The sequence below is a fragment of the Peromyscus leucopus genome, chromosome 1 (assembly GCF_004664715.2).
Source record: "Peromyscus leucopus breed LL Stock chromosome 1, UCI_PerLeu_2.1, whole genome shotgun sequence".
Lineage (NCBI taxonomy): Eukaryota > Metazoa > Chordata > Mammalia > Rodentia > Cricetidae > Peromyscus > Peromyscus leucopus.
The window spans coordinates 88,668,978-88,681,100 of NC_051063.1; the positions used below are offsets into that span (position 1 = coordinate 88,668,978).

Genomic DNA, 12,123 nt, shown 5'->3' on the forward strand with positions numbered 1-12,123 from the left:
GATAAATTTTAAGGGAAAAATTCAATACTACCAAAGATTAATACTACCAAAGATTAATTAAATTAATTAATTGAAATGCTTTAATTGATATACATTTGTTATAAGGAAGTAGCCAGTCTTGAGAAAACGCTAGTGTAGGGCATGGCCAGTGATTCAAGCTTTGGTAAGGGTGTCTTATGCTGCAGGACTGTGGGAAAGATGTGACAATGCTGTGACTGATCCGCTGTCTCTTTCAGTTGCTGTGGAGCTAGTCCCCAGGTACACTGAGTAGCAGCTTCAGGGGTAGACACCCTCACCTAGTCAGGCCATCAAACAGGGCAATGGATGGGGTCAGCGATAGAGGCTTTGTGAGCCGGATTCCCTGGAACTGCCTGTTCACTGCATAACTGAAGGCGGAAAGTTATACCTCACACCTCGGTGGAAGTCTGGGAGATAAGGAAGGTGGGATATCATTTTGCACATCCATAATGAATAGACCACACTGAGGGTGTGTGAGGGCTAATTGGAATCTATCTGCTCACATCTGCCACCCTGGTCAGAGGAGGAAGCACTGTGAAGCAGATTGATTGTGGTTTCTGACACCATGTCTGATTCTAGAACTCTCTCTACCTTTCTCTTTCTTCTTTGTTAAGGAATAAAATGACATATTTTTCCACAGTAAGCATTGGCAAAATGATCTTGTTCTGTATGCAGTATATCACTTTTAATTTTTTATTTTTGATAAAAATTATTATGTAATCCTTTCTATCAAATTTTATCAAGATAATGAATGATTAAATAGAACTAACAAACAACAAAATTCAAAGATGGTTCAGTAGATACTTAGTTTTTCTAATCTACCCAGACCACTCCAACAATTTGAAATGAATTCCCACATAGAAATGCTGCTTCCTCATGGTCTTAATAGCAGTAAATCTTTCTCTAAGACCACTAAGTATTTTATGGTCTGGTGCAAACACACACACACACAAACACACACACACACACACACACACACACACACACACGACAGAGAGAGAGAGACAGAGAGAGACACAGAGACAGAGACAGAGAGAGACAGAGAATATTGATTAACCGAAGGCTGGAGGCAGGAATAATAGCATAACACCTGACTTTATAGACATTAAAGTGTGTGCACGATGAGCACGAGTTACCTTGATGTAGCAGCGCAGCAGGACTCCTGCCTGAACTCGGGGGTGTGCAATCAGTGCTGTCTTCAGAGAGACAATTTCCATTTTCTATTGCTTGTTCTTGTCATTCTCTCTGACTGTAGGGCCTTGCTGTATACCAGGGCCGGGGACCAGTGCTGAGCCCCCTGTCCCCACCCATTCTCCACCTTTCTAAGTGTTTTCCTGCACTTTTGTTCCAAATACTACATGTCATACTTTAGCTGGAATTTTTTGAATTACATAGATTTCTTTGAGGGGGAGGGAAGAGACAAGGAATCATTAATTCACATCTTTGTGTGTGTGTGTGTGTGTGTGTGTGTGTGTGTGTGTGTGTGTATTTAATGAAAAGAAATCTGTGGCAAACAGCATAGCCCTGACCAAGGCTCCCTCAGGGAGAACATCTGTGAATTTAAGGGAAAGTAGGTCTAAGTGCATTATCTTTAAAAAATATTATTCCAGTCTAATCTTGACATAGAGCAGGTAAATAAAAAAGATGAGCTGTGAAAATCCACAAATAGGGCTTGAATGCCATTTTCCATGACAACGGGAGCTGCCCCACGAAAGCATTAATGCTGGGAATGTAAGGAATTTAGAATTGTGCCTTCTCAGTTTTACAGTTGTGTGCTCATGTTAATTAGAGATATACTGACATTTGAAGTATCTACATCAATGCACAGACCTACTATACATTTGTGAACCAAGGCCAGAAATCTACTTTAATTGAAAGGAGCTGCTAATCTGACTGCATATCCATGACATCACAGCTTTTAAGTTTTATATACTGGTGTCCATGCACTCTTGCTCTTTATATGTGCTCTGCTGTCTTTCTAATTGATTCCTGAAAGCCCGCTCTACTTTTACAAAATCAGACCATGTTTTGGAGTAATATCCATGGGATTTTCAGAAAAAAACTGTGATTAATAGTGTTTCTTTTCTCTGACTTCCTAAATTTTTGGTTTTCCTTATAAGCCTTTAGAATGACCTTCACTGGAGTCAGGTAGGTCTTAGGTTTATAGAACTTGCTCCACTGCCTGTGTGGAAGCTCACACTATGTTCCTCATCAGACTAACTCTGCAGTTTTAGAGAAAAAGTCCGATTTTGCAGACCCTGATCCAATGAGCAGCTCAGAGAATTCTGAGTTTTCGGTAGAGCTGAGGTTTCACAGTCTCCATGCCACACCTCGCCTCTTCATTTCTGGTTTGTAGCTCAATGCCTTCTTGAACTCAGACTTTAGAGGTTTTGCTTGTCTGGCTTACATGTAAAGTGAGACCTTCCAACTACTTTTTTATGAGCGTGTATTTCTTAAGATCTGTTTGTCAAGGTTTTGAACCTAATTGTTTTGTTGTCTAATGAAACTCCCTCACTTAGTGTTTGGAGCAATCCCTGAGTATTACACAAGACTAGTTAGAAAGTTTCTTTTTGTAGCACTAGAACACACTGCTCCAAAGGGTTCTCAAGACTCAGGACTTGTTCCATTAACTTATTCTATGAGCACACTCAGACCCAAGACCTGGGACCATTAAAACGTCCTCAGAACTGTTACTGTCATTATGGCCTTTTTTCCCTCCTTATGACTTCTCTCCCTCGCAGCACTCCTCTGGTCTTTCCTCTTTCATGTGGCTTGCTACACATTGTGCCATCACAGCTCACTTGGTAATTTCAAGTTAATTGCTCAATTATCAATGATAGTCACAGAGGACTTGAAACACACGCAGTGGAAGATTTTTAAAATTTCAAAATAAGTTGGTGTGTCATAATCTTAAATGTGAGGCATGCCAATATATGCAGACATAAAATACACAGCCTGAGCTAGTCGTTTCAGAAAAGGCCAAAACTCACTCTTAAAATCAGGGCTTTTGTCTGGCACCAAAGTGTTTCATCTTCACTGATTTCAAACAACTTCTCTAAATTTGATCTTGGTTTACTTTTCAACGCCAACGATTTGGGGCGGTTTATAGAAGAAAAGGGAAGTAGAACTGCACAGATTTCTCACACATCACATACTCCCTATGAAGTGAGTGGACTTGGTTCAAGGTGGGCCTACCTTGGTGCTGTACAGGAAGCTTATGAAGGGTATGGAATAATGTCTTGGTGGTCATGTACCATGTGGGGAAGCTGTAATAGAAGGACAAAGGGACAATGACACGTGTGCTCATTATCAGTTGATGATGAAACATGTCCCCAAGAGCAGTGACTTTGAGGACTCATTGAATCCTACCTGGCAATACTCTGATGCCTCCAAGATAACTCACACATTACAACAACTGAATTATTGTAATGTTTTTGGCAACTAAGCAAAGTATCATTATATTTTTGCTTTAGCATTCATAAGGTTTTCTCTAAACCAACATTGCACCAACAGCTTCAGTTTTAGATGCTATAGTGGTCCTTTCATGTTTTTATAGGACTGTGCTAAAGCTGCATTTACTGGCTGCATTTGAAGGTGTGGTGGAACCACACAAAGGTCAATGCTGCCTTGGTCAGTGCCCACTGGAGAAAGGAAACAGTGGGGACTGGAGATAACTGCTCCAAGTTGCTTTCTGAGCCTGTTTTAATCAAAAAAGAGAGACTTACTTATTTCCCTATATTCTTACACTTATTCTCAATGCAAGGACCAAATGCATGCATATAGAGAAGGGTAAATACAGTCATTACCTCAGCTGGGTGTTGTTCTCAACTATAAGGTGAGGGAGTATCAGCAAATGTACATGGTGTATATTTGCTCTCTTTTTTGGTGTATTACTTACATATTTCTTGCTGGGAGTTTTCAAAAACATGAATTAATTATAGTGAAAAAGATACATTTTTAAACCTCACTTTGCCCAAATGACTGGTAAAAGAGACTTACCTTTAATGTTTATCAGTCAAAAAGTTGATCCTCATGATGTATGCTTGTTGTTGTTATTATTTGCTGAGCACTAAGAGATTAGCACAGTACTTAGAAGAGAAGGGAGGTGGTTTCAGTTGAGGGCTGAAAGCTTGAACTGGTACTAGAGAGTTTCTAAGGGTGGAGTTTTCTCTGGACAGAGTGGCTGCTGCCCCCCTTCAGCTCAGTTTCCTATGGGCAGAAGTGAATGGACCCACTGGCAGCTGAGACTTTCCATCTCATCTCCTTTCTGGCTTTTCCAGAGCTTTGGAATTCACAAGCACAAGGCCTGTTTGCCAGTTAATTGTTATTTTCCCTGTTTGTGCCTGGCATTACAAACAATTAAGCAGCAGCATTAATGGAATCCAGTCTCTGCCCTTGTAGCTACCTGGACTGAACTTTTTTTTTTTTTTCAACTGGGGCAGGCTGTTAAGAAGCTCATGCTTGGTTTTAATGTTTTCCACTAATGTTTGAGTTTCCTGAAACTAATAAAGAAAATTAGATATATTATTCCTCATGGGAATACTATTTTTTTGTTATTATGTATATCACTACATCACAAGTTAGAACAGATGACTGATAAAATATGTGCTTAAATTCATATTCACTGAAGACTGACAGCTTTAAGGGAAGGGAACATTCTGGAATTTCTCTTAGTAATGGCATTGCATGAACCTCTGACTGTGTTGATTCTGACTAATTGAGTGGATTTTTCCATGAACCTACAGTTGCAGGGCAGACAGTTAAAGGGAAACATCTGGGTACACTGAGAAACTTAAGTATGATATGGGACAGACAAGACAAGTGTTAAAGAATCCAGGTCCTTTGAGAAGGAGATAAGGCTGAAGAGATGGAGCAACCTTTGTACCTCCAATATCATGAGTAACTAGGAAGAACAGAGACACTGAGAGATGTGTGGACAAGAGACAACTCAAATAGGAGGCTTTTTGCAGATCACAAAATGGATTTTAGGATTGTTTTCCAAGATGTAGACATACTTGTTGGGATTGGGCAAGTTATTTAAAAGACCTTCTACATTTTCTCCTGATTTATTGCAAATGTATTTTTTTAACTTGATGCTTTTAAAAGTACATCTTAAGACATTCCAAGAAGTGTAGATTCTGTAGTGAAACTAATGAGAATAATCTTACTTTTTCCATCCCATTGCAATTCAGCTGTCTTACACTAATAGTTTCCTCCAGGAGCACAGATGTCATACCCTGGACTTTCAGTATTCTCTTCCTCATCCACAGAGAGTACTTTTCTAGTCTTTATTCTCTGAGATTGACCCATAGTTTAGGTCTTTGTGCTGCTAATTTGAGTTTGGGTCATGGTCAGTGATTGTTGTATGACCAGCTGAATTTTCTCCTGGAGAGGCAAGCCACCATGGGGGTGTGCAGACTCAACTTAGGTAGTCCTTAGCATGGAAGTGCTTGTTTTGGTCTTCTAGTAGTGGTCTTATTTTTGTTGTTTGGCCCTTTTCCTTGCTAATAGTATATATGATGGTCAAGAAATCTTTTGTCTGAAATTTTTTGCTTTTGAAAAATTCTGTTGATCATTTTTTTTTATTTGTGTTGCCACTTTTAAAAATGGTCTTATGGCATCTTTTTCTTCTGCTTCCCAACCAAGGAGGAAATGAATATGAGAGAATAAATGCAAGATTTGTCTCATGCCATAGATTTGTGTTTAAATCTTTCAATCTGCTTACAGTGTTCTATATAAACTGCTAAGAGAGTACAGGAAACAGAAGTGAAACAGAAAATAGGTACTTCATGAAATTACATATAGCCACACAGCTTCCTTGAGGATCTTGACTATTTTTGTTATATTATCATTCAGAAAAACATTGATATCCATCTATCTATCCATTCAGCTGTATAAACACCATCTGTTCACCTATTATCCATCCATAATCCTTCCATCCATTCATCTATCCAATCATTCACCCAGGTGTCTGTCTGTCCATCTACCTATTTATCCATCCATCCATCCATCCATCCATCCATCCACCCACCACCCACCCACCCACCCACCCACCCATTCATTCTTCCACCTTCTATCCACTCATATATCTGTTCATTCATCTACCTATCTGCCCATCTATCTGCCTATTAATCCATCTGTCTATCCATCCTTCTATCCATCTGTCTACCTATCCATCCATCTATCCATCCACTATTCAATTATCCATATATACATTTGTCTGTCTACCCATCATCTGCTATCTATCCATTCATCATCTATCCATCTGTTCATTTGTCCATCCATCCATCCATCCAGCCAGCCAACCAACCATCATCTACTCAGTATGAACTTGAATTCTCTCCATGAGAATTTTAAAAAAGATTTACTTTATTTATGTGTATCTAAGTAAGTATCTGTACCACATGTGTGCCTGGGACCTGAGGAGTCCAGAAGAGGGTATTGGATTCCCTGGATCTGGAGTTATAGGCAGTTGTAAGCTGCCATATAGGTGCTGGGAGCTAAACCCAGGTCCTATGCAAGGGCAGCCAATGTACTTAACTGGTGATCCATCTCTCCAGTCCTTCATAAGAATTTGAATTCAAGAATCTTTAACATGAGGCAGAATTTAAAAGAGAAAAAGGATAGATTTAAAATAGACCAGGAGTTTACAGTCTGTGAGAAGAAATGAAAAAAATACACATCTGAAAAGTGCCAAAGAAACTGACAGAATATCTAGCATTTTCTCCCTGAGAAGCTGTTTGTTGCTCCTTCATAGATTGAACAGGCTGGTTACATTCATATTGTATTTTATTTAAATACATCTGTCTCAGCTCTGGACACAGTTAATGCTCTTTCAAAACCTTTGTGTGATTGAAAAACCTGTCTTACTTTTTCCTGGAACTAATGAACATGAATGTCAAATATATACATTGTGTGTGTGTGTGTGTGTGTGTGTGTGTGTGTGTGTGTACATAACACCAAAATGCTTTTCACATGAATTGCATAAACTCTATATCTCACATATACATTCTATCAATTAAGATTTTTGTGTGCTAAAAATCCTAAAAATTTGAATATCCTATGAGAAAATTACCATTTATTGATATTTCACATCTTAGATTCTTGTTATGCCTCTGTACTTTAAGAATAAACAAAACAATGAATGTAACTTTTAAAATTCCTCTGTGGATCAAAGTGTATTTAGGTGTCCATGTGCCTTTTCTCCCCTCCACTTCTCTGAGTGACAGCTGCCACTAGCACAGTACCAGGGTACAATGTACTGAAGTTTTTTTTTTCTCAGTATCAGCCATCAAGTCCCAGCCCCACTGACTATGGGAAGACCTGTGAAAGTGTTATAACAGTTTTGAAGTAAGACCTGTGGGATTCCTGACACCCTGGGCTTTGCTTGCGCTAGCAGTGATGTTAGAAAAAACATAGACTGCCACCTGTGCATGCTGGTTTTGATAGCTTTATTGAACTGTAACTGTAATTGATATATAATAAATTGTATGAATTGAAGCTCTTCACTAGGTAAATTTTGAGGCGGGATGCAGTAATAAAGCCATTTCCACAGCAAGGTAACATTTCATTATTCCCTGTGGGTCTTCATCATCCTCCCTAGTTTCTCATTCTTGCTCCTTTGCTTGACCCAGGCCCCAGGCTGTCACTGATATGTTATTATAGTGCACTTTTCACTTTAAAGAACTTTGCATTAGTGGAATCATACAGTATATGTTCTGTGTTTTAGAATTTCTTTCACTGGATATATTTATTTTGGGATTGAGTCATGTGCATGCCAATACCTTATTTTTAAAATTTTGGAATAGTGTCTTATTGTGTCACTATGCCATGCTTTTGATTGTCCATTTAGTCTTTTCCTATTTTTTGAATTATTACAAGTGAGGATGCTGTGAACATTCATCTTTGTGTGGCCTGTGCTATTCTGTCTCCTAGATAGGCACATGAGAGGAGACGGGGCGTTTAGAGGACAAATGTATGATTAACTTTATAAGGCTGCTGAACTTTTCCAAAGTACAACTTTACATTCCTATGTTCCTGCTACAGTGAATGAGTAGTTGAGGCACTCCATATTCTTAGCAACAATTGTTACATTTAGACTCACTTTTACCTATTCTCATTTATAACTTATAACAGCATTTCCTAGTGTATGTTTTTTAAAAATTTATAATTAATTGAATAATATGTGTGTGTGTGTGTGTGTGTGTGTGTGCATGTGTAGGTCAGAAGACAGTTTGTGGACATCAGTTCTCTCCTTGCACAGTGTGTGTTCTGGGGATTGAAGTCAGGTGATCAGGCGTGGTGCAAGCTGAGCCATCTCACTGGACTGCCTTGTGCATTTGTCTTTCCCTGATGATTGATGATGTTGACTATCTTGCTTGTTTATCTACTTGGCCAAAATATCTTTCAGTCTTTTGCTGGCTTTTTGAGTTGTGGTTGTTTTTCTCATTGAGCTGTAATAATTTTTTTACATATTCTAAGTTATATTTTTTGGTGCATTTAATTTAAAATTTTTCTTTTTGTCTTTTCAAGACAGGGTTTCTCTGGGTAGTTTTGGTGCCTGTCCTGGATCTCACTCTGTAGACCAGGTTGGCCTCGAACTCACAGAGATCCACCTGCCTCTGCCTCCCAAGTGCTGGGATTAAAGGTGTGCACCACCACCGCCTGGCTTAAATTGTTGGTTTTATTGGCATGGATTTATTCATAATATCCACTCATTATATTTTTAATGTATGTAAGCTATTTAGTGAAACCATTTCTCTGATTTTTGATCTGAGAATGTAAATACAACATCTTAGAATTTAATATTGATTTTCTGTTTTCTAATTTTGCCTATTTCTGCTCTAATGTTAATGTTTCCCTTTTAACATGTTGAGCCTTGTATAATGAGTGAGAAAAATGCTCCATTTTAGAATATGCCATGTGTGCAAGAAAGAGTGACTGTTCTGTTGTTGGATGGCATGTTTTGGTAAAGTTGATTGACACAGTTGGTCAGGCCTTTTGTTATCCTTGTTGACTTTTTTTTAAAAAATAGGATTTTCACACTGTCGCTCAGGCTGGCCTGCATTCTGCATGACCCTGTTTGTTTTGTTAACCTTTGTGACTGCTTTAGGGCTTATAGCAGCTCTGTTCTATAGAGTTAGCACTAGTGACTTCACATACATTTCCCATGGTGTAAAGCCTTAGAGTGGTGCGGCCTCACTTCTCTCCCTGTCACGTTACTTCACACATGTTATGATCCTCAGAATACATTTTATTTTTGCTTTGAATTTTCAATAAGGCTTAGGAAGATATTTTAAAAAGAGAGGATGAAAAATACAAATTCTTTTAAATTTACTAACATGCTTACTGTTTTGGTTGTGATTTATTCCTTTGTATAGGTTCTGATTTTCTTTCAATTATGTTACCTCACATTGCCTTCTGCCTGAAGTACTTCTTTCATGTTTCCTGTAGTACATGTTTACTGCTATGATATCACTATTATTTTCATTATTTTAGAGCTGGAATTTGGATCCAGGGCTTTGCATATGCTAGGCAAACACTCCATTACTCCAAGCCCAACATCTACAGAAAGCTTTTTTTCTTGTATGTATTTCAGATGAACTTTTCTTTGACTGTTCTTTTATTGATTTGCAAGTCCTATTATGGCTTGCAAAAAACCACTCTGCTGTAGTTCTTATACATCAGTGATTCTCAGCCTTCCTAGTGCTGAGACTCTTTAATACAGTTCCTCATGTTGCGGTGACTCCCACCATAAAATTATTTTCTTTGCTATTTCATAACTGTAATTTTGCTGCTGTTATGACTTGTAATGTAAGTATCTGATATGCAGGATATCTGATATGTGAGTTCTGTGAAAGGGTTATTGGACTCCCTGAAGGGATTGTGACCCACAGGTTGAGAACCACTGTTATACGTGTTGTTCTGTATGTAGTGTGGCTTCTTTGGCTGGCTGCTTTGGAGATTCTATCACTGATTTTATACAGTCTAGTTGTCATGTGCCTCACAGAGGTTTTCTTAACTATTTCTCAAGCTTTGGATCTTTGAGATTTTCATACTTGTAGGTTTATGCCTTTCATCACATGAGAAACAATTTCAGCCATTATTTCTTCTGAAGTTTTGTTTTCTCATGCCCCTCCTCTGGAGGTTCCAAAATACACATCTTGAAGTTCTGTGGTTTACATCCTCCTCTTTCTTGCTATGCTTTGTTTTGTTTTGGATTGCTGCTGTTGATATGTCTTCATGTTCATTTATCATGTCTTGCATTTAATTCCCAGTGTTTTCTCATGTTACTGTGTTTTTTATCATAAAAAGCTCACTATGAGTCTTTTGAAATGTTTTCCTTTTTCAGTTAATATGATTGAACAAATAATAGAAGCAGTTGTCACACCCACTTTGCCCCTCCACTCATTTCTTCATCCTTTTCTGCTTCAGTTGATTGAATTTCCTCATTAGAGATTGTAGTTTGTCAGTTCTAGGCATGGTCAGGAAAATTTTACTTTATTTTATGTGTATGAGTATTTTTCCTGCATGTATGTCTGTGCATCAGTTGAATGCAGTGCTCACAGAGGCCAGGAGAAGGTGTCAGGTACCCTGGAACTGGAGTTATAGATGCTCCTTAACTGCTGTGTGGGATGCTGGGTCCCTGTCCTCTAGAAGAGCAGCCAGTGCTTTTAACTGAGGAGCCAGCTCCCCAGCCCTGGGCAGTAATCTTTTATGGAATATCAGAAACAATGTATTTTTACTACATTGAAGGCTCAGTGTTTCTGTATTCCTAATGATATTTTACACTTTTCTCTGGTAGACAGTTGCGGCCAGAAAACAATTTCCAGTGCCTGCATTTGAGTTATGTCAGTTGGAGCTGATAGATCTAGCATAGGGTCAATTCTCTTCAATACTGAGGCATAGAATTGAGTACTCTGGCCAGTGCTTTCTGTATTATGAAATTTGTGGATCTGATGATAGAAAAATGACCTACTCCTTGATTTGGATGTGCTCTGGGGACCATTTTTTTTCTGCTCTTTTAAATGTATCATTTGACATTAGTTTCCTCACAACACCTTCTCCTCCTTCCCCTCCTTCTTCCCCTCCACCTCCTTCTTCAAGAAATACCTGCTCTTGAATATTTTAATTTTTTTTCGGGGGGGGGTGTTGTTTTGTTTTATTTTGTTTCTCACAAAAATGCAGTTTAATGAAAAAACACTAATGTTAGCCCTTCTACTGACTTTTTATTTTCCTATCCTCATCACTCTACTATTTTATCTTTTTCCAATTTTACCTCTTATTTTACATAGATTCTCCTCTCATACAATACATGCCAATTATAATTTCTCCTCCCTCTACTCCTTCCAGTTCTTCCCCACCACTCCTTCCCTCCAGATCCACTCCCCTTCTGTCTTTCATTAGAAATGAACAGGGTCTCTAAGAGATAACACCCTAATATGACAAATAAAATATAATAAGATGAAACAAAAACTACCATATTGAAGTTGGACACGGCAGCTCAACAGGAGGAAAGAAGTCCCAAGATCAGGCACAAGAGTCAGAGACCCACTTGTTCTCACAGTCATGAGTCCCGTAAAAACACTAAGCTAAAAGCCACAGTACTCAGAGGACCTGGTGCAGACCCATGTAGGCTCTGTGCTTGCTGCCCCAGTCTTTGTGAGCTTATATATACCTTGCTTAGTTGATTTAGAGGGTCTTGTTCTCCAGGTGTCCGCCATCCACTCTGAATCCCACAATCCCTCTACTTCCTCTTCCTCGGGATTCCCCGAGCTCCAAGGGAAGGGGCTGATGGAGACTTCCTATTTAGACGTTCTCCCAGTAATGTCTGCCTGTGGGTTTCTGCATCTGTTCCCATCTGCTGCCAAGGAAACCTTTCCAGTGATTACTGGATACTGATCTATGAGTACAGCAAAATATCATTAGTAGTAATTTTATTGATACTTTTTTTTAGACCAGTAGTATTTGGTCTTACTCTAGGTCCCCGGGGTATCTAGTCTCTTGTTCTTGGTCACTCAAGCAGTGTCCAGCTCCCTCGTGTGAAGCGGGCCTTAAGTCAAATAAGATACTGGTTGGCCACTTCAACAAGTTCTGTACTACTAC

General features: G+C 38.9%; 1 protein-coding gene across 7 annotated transcripts in view; it reads left to right on the top strand.

Annotated features, from left to right (window-relative positions):
• Positions 1 to 12,123, top strand: part of Sox6 (SRY-box transcription factor 6) — a 560,497-nt gene that overhangs the window by 108,447 nt on the left and 439,927 nt on the right. The gene's annotated exons all lie outside the window — the stretch shown is intronic.